The sequence below is a fragment of the Lepidothrix coronata genome, unplaced genomic scaffold, assembly GCF_001604755.1.
Source record: "Lepidothrix coronata isolate B3197 unplaced genomic scaffold, Lepidothrix_coronata-1.0 Scaffold260, whole genome shotgun sequence".
Taxonomy (NCBI): Eukaryota; Metazoa; Chordata; class Aves; order Passeriformes; family Pipridae; genus Lepidothrix; species Lepidothrix coronata.
Window position 1 is genome coordinate 381,567 of NW_016690440.1, and position 5,051 is coordinate 386,617.

The 5,051-nt window shown below is 51.7% G+C and overlaps 1 protein-coding gene across 4 annotated transcripts in view; it reads left to right on the forward strand.

Moving 5' to 3' along the window:
• Nucleotides 1–3,141: 3,141 nt before the first annotated feature.
• The window catches only part of DLGAP4 (DLG associated protein 4), a 72,300-nt gene continuing 70,390 nt past the window's right edge, over nt 3,142–5,051 (forward strand). For all 4 annotated transcript variants that reach the window (XM_017835559.1, XM_017835556.1, XM_017835557.1 and 1 more), the window contains exon 1: nt 3,142–3,248. The gene's annotated coding sequence lies outside the window, so the exon portion shown is untranslated. The remainder of the gene's footprint in view (nt 3,249–5,051) is intronic.

The following is a 5,051-nucleotide window of genomic DNA, read 5'->3' on the forward strand; positions in this document are numbered from 1 at the left end:
GGGAGTGGGCATACCACCCTGGATGGACCCTTGGCTGCTTCCTCCATCATTCTGTGCCTTCATTGCCTGGAAACTCAGGGATCCCAGCTCCCCCCTGCTCCCCACCATTCCCTTGCTCTGCAGTCCACTTGCCTGAGCTTACAGCACCTCTCATGGCCTTCCATGCATTGCCTTCAATCCCACCCTGTCATACAGCAGCCATGAGCGTCCCACCCATGAGAATGGGAAGAAGAGGGAGATGCTGGAGGGAGAAAGAGGGATGATGGAGGTGAATGGCTGGTCAGTAACATAACGTAGTTGTGCTGGTGGCACAATTGTTCATTTGCAATTCCTTGGGGCGTTGATGCTGATATTAATTAAAAGCAATTATAGTGCCACTTTCTCAGTGCAAGAGCAGCATGCAAAGGGAAAAGCAGTGTTACACACCAGCATGCTTCTTCTTCCAGAGCTTCAATGGCATCGTTTAGTATGAGGAACCTGCTAGGTGAGGGGAGGCCTGGCACCCAGACGTTTTCCTCCTCCCACATATCAGATGTGCAAAGGGGTGCCTGGATTGTTCTTGGGTGTCTGGGGTACCCTGAGAGTGCTGGTGACAGGCACAGACGTGATGAGTGATGTCAGCACTGAACAGATACTTCCATCCCAGTAGCTACTGGTGGTGATACAGGATGCTGGGTGCTTGTGGTGGATATCTGTGCACCCAGGAGGGATGCTGAGACCATTCCTAGCAGATGCTGATGGCTTCCATGATGGACATGAGTGGGTCTAGTGGTACATAGTGCTACCCTCCATCACAGCTTTAGAGCAGGACAGCGATAGCAGGTGGCAGCAATCAGTGGTGCTGATGCTCTGGGCGGCTGCAGGCAGCACTGGCCATGGATACTGGCTGTGCTGGTGGCTGTCACAGGCTCTACACCTCTGAATCACTGGCTCAAACCTAGCACAGCTCACTAGTAGCTGGAATTCACCTTTCCAATGGAAAGAGCTGTGAAACGGCCAGATGGTGTCAATGCAGTGGCTGCTGATGGCTGTCTGTGGGACCTGGATGTGTCACAGGTAGTCCTGTCACAGTCACACAGAGCTGCATCCACACAGTGCTGGGAGCAGTGGGCTGTTGGCAGTGACCTGGCACCTCACTGACATCTTGAGCTCAGGAATGTCTGGATTTGGGGTGGGGAGTTGTTCCTTGCTTTTAAGAGCTGATATCTCCACAACAGAGGCCTCCTGGGTTAGGAAGGGGCACATGAGCTGCACTTTCTGGATCAGCATGTGTCTCTGCTTTCATGGCCCTGGCCCAGACTCAGCAGCAGGAAACAAAAAAACAGGTGTTTTGGTGTAGAAGACAGATGAGCTCTGGGAACAGATGTGGCTGCCCTTCCTCCTGTTTGGCTGTCCCAGGGCCTGCGCCTTTCCTTTAATCATTCTCTCCACAGTATTGGGGTTCAGGTGGGAAGGTGATGAGGGTTTGTACCAGATTTAGGAGGGTGGTCTTCTGATTTTCCCAGGCTTTCCATTCTTCTGTCTGTTGGGATATCCGCCATGAGAGCCTCTCAGTGGACAAAAAGTCCTCTTATTCTCTACTTGCACTGTACCTATCCATCTATCTAGTCTTTGCTTCCTTGGAGCACATTCTAAGGAGGACTTTTGAGCATGTTTGAAGGAAACACGGTGTCTCTGCCATAACCCAAGCATAAATGCACCTGGGATGTCTGTAATCCACCCAGGCATGAGTTAACCTGAGGATAAAACCCCTGTTGCTGGACGGTGGCAGGTGACAGAGCGGAGTCTCATGGGCACTGCAGTGCCCATCTCTCTACAAAGAGCTGTTGTTTCATCTCTGGCACTGGGGCACCAGTTTGGTCATCTTTTGCATCATCAGAGAGGCAGTCAGGCCCAGCACTCAGATCCAGCTTTCTTCGAAAAATTGCCAAGGTTCATATCCTTGTCCCGGCTTTCCATGCATCCTCCCAGCCAAGAAACTGGGGTTCACCTATTTTAATCCCCCCTTGAGCTCTAGACAGGCCTTCTCAAACCCAGATGGCCACCTCTGTTCAATTTGGAATGAAAAAGCTGTCCTAGGAAGGCTGACTCCTCTTTTGAGTTCCCATGCCATTCCCATCTCTTACTTCCCAGCAGCAAGAGGCTGAGTTCCTCAGTTTGTCCCAGAACCTCATAGTCCAGGACAGAAAGGCTTGGATATTTGTTGATGTAAATCCCAAATAGTATTTAACCTCACTGATTAGGTAACTCAGGCTATGTTCACTGTGTGGTGCATAGGATTTTGAGGACACTAAGAATCACTGGGGGGGTTTTCCTTTCTTTATTTACCGACTTTTCCTGCAGGGAGTATTTTTCCAGTTGTTTGCAGTGTGGCTGATGGTGGATGGCAGGAAAGGAAGAAGCACAAGGCTTTAGCTGCAGCACAGTAGCACCTAGTGACCAGATGGGAGAGGTTTACAGGGTTTCCAGTGTGAGCTGCTCGAGCAGGGGTTCAATGAGCAGCATCACTAGGTGAGAGTCAGACGCGGGTTTTGGCAGTGCATAGCTGGGACACGCCAAAGGGAACACCAAAGGCTGCCATCTGCCACCCCAGCCAGGTGTTTATCCCCAGGATATTCCTTTGTGCCTCTCCAGTGTCTGCTCTCCCAGGGCTCAACTCAAGGGCACAGCCCAGAGCATGAGGCACAGAGCATGAGGCACAGGATCCCCCCTGCCCAGGGTTGCAAAGGGGGTCCTTAGGGGGTTATTCCATGACAAAGAAACAAGGGCAGGAAAGTCAAAGGGCACTTTCCCATGAAGGGGATCACCCCAGCCATGAGGCCCCAGACAAGGAGCAGGGGCACTTTGGATGTTTTCCTCCCCACTTGGCTGATTTCCAGTCCATCCTCTCAGTCCATGTGACCCACAGAAGGACATGGGACTCACTTCCACATCTTCCCCTGCTCCCATGGGCATTGCCTCTGCTTCCTCACATAGGGTGCTGTCTCCTGTTTGCCCTGTGTCTTTGCTAGGACTGAACTGGCACAATCTCAGTGTCAGGCAGAACTATCCTGTGTTTACGGCATCCAGATTGTGGCTTGGGATGTTCATCAGGAAGATGCCTCTCTGATCTCTGTGACCTGAAGATATTTTCCCTTTTCTCTCTGCCCAGCAGGTCTTCATGAGGGACAGCCCTGGAGCCCAGAGAGACACATGGTGCACAGTATACTGAATCCGGCCTAGTCCTCTAGCCCAGCAAGCTGTGAGAGGTACAGTATGGCCCAGGGGTGACTTTGGGACTACAGAAACAGGGATGTGGGGGACAGACCCAGCTGTGTGTTTGTGGACAAGGGTAGTGGAGCAGGAGGGAGGAGGAGACTGGGGAAGGGGAGCTGGGAGGGTGATTCAATGACAATTCTCCAACCATCTAGTAGTGAATCCTGCAACACGCACCTCGCAAAATAAAGTTATGAAATCTCATCCCTATTGCTATAGTAACGTCACGCCTCCGCGCTGACCCACTTTGAGACAAAGGAAGTGTTCCTGAGCTCCAAGCATGCAGGATGCTGTGGATGGTCCCAGTCTGTGCTCTGAGGGAATGGTAGAGGGAGCTGCTGGCTTCTCCCTCCCGCTCCTCTTTGCCCCAGGACCCTCACGCAAGAGGAGCTGCTTTGTTTAAGGCACTGAGCAAATCCGCTGCCAAAGAGCATCTCTATCCTGCATCCCAAATGCAGGGAGGGCCCTGCCTAGCATCATCTGGACCTGTCTGGCTTCATTTGGACATTTAAGCAGTGAGAACATCTGTCCTGGAGCAAAGCAATATCCTTGCACAGCAGCAGAGACCTGGTGGTGCAGCAGTGACAGCCCTCATCATTTGGAGCATGCTGTAACTACTCTGCCACAAACATCGAGGGCAAGGAGATACAGAATCATAGAATCATGGAATATCCTGAGTGAGAAGGCACCCACAAGGACCATCAAGTCCAACTCCTGGCCCTGCACAGGACACCCCAAATTTCCTGCCATGTGCCTCAGAGCATTGTCCAAACCCTCCTGGAGCTCTGGCAGCCTTGAGGCCGTGCTCACTGCCCTGGGGAGCCTGGTCAGTGCCCAACCACCCTCTGGGGGAAGAACCTTTTCCTGAGATCAAACCAAACCCTCCCCTGACACAGCTCCACCTGTTCCTTCGAGTCCTTTCACTGGTCACAGAGAGCAGAGATCGGTGCTGCCCCTCCACTGCCCCTCGTGAGGAAGCTGCAGACCCTGATGAGGTCTGACCTCAGTCTCCCCTTCTCCAGGCTGGACCTCCTCCTCCCCGTTGTGGTCCTTGGTGCCCCCAGTCTGGGGACTGCTGCTTGCTCTGGCAGCACAGTGAGGCAGGAAGACTCAGATGGGGCTTGGGCAGGGTGGTAGCACAGGAGGCCAAGCAGAGTGTCTGCCTCCCTCTCTGTCACAAGTTTTCAGTTCAAATGTGGACTCCCTGGGAGTCATAGCATAGGCAAGGCAAGGGCTTTGCTCCATAGAGGTCTTTGCAAACATTCCCCCACCCACTCCAGGCACCTTGAACAGCCCTGACCAGAATAGGTCAGGTTTGGTCTAGAATGTTCTCATTAGCTGCTTTTCCACATGAGCAGGACATGACCACCCTTGTGGTCTCCAGGATGTGCCCCAAGTGCAGGTGGGTTTCAAAGACAAAGACACGTTTGCTGCCCTGGTCCTTCCATTCCAACCACCTCATCAGCTCTCCTGCTCTCTTACGGAAAACTCCCTTTATTATCTGTCTCATTTAATGCTTTGCATTTCTTGCTTCAGAGCAGATCCCATGTCATGGAGAACTTTGAGAAACTTCTATTTAGGGACAGACAAATAGGTTGTGAAGTTTCTGGGGTTTTGCTCCCTTAAGAGTTGATTATATTACCAATGACATTAGCATGGAAATAAGTTCTCTGTGTCTCTCAGGAGTTCATCTGCTCCTCCAGCTTAGCCAACACCTGAAGTTAAAAATCTCTGTCATATTACAACCTTTGACTTTCACAGCATTGGGCTGTGCTGAAAAAAAAAAAAAAAAAAAA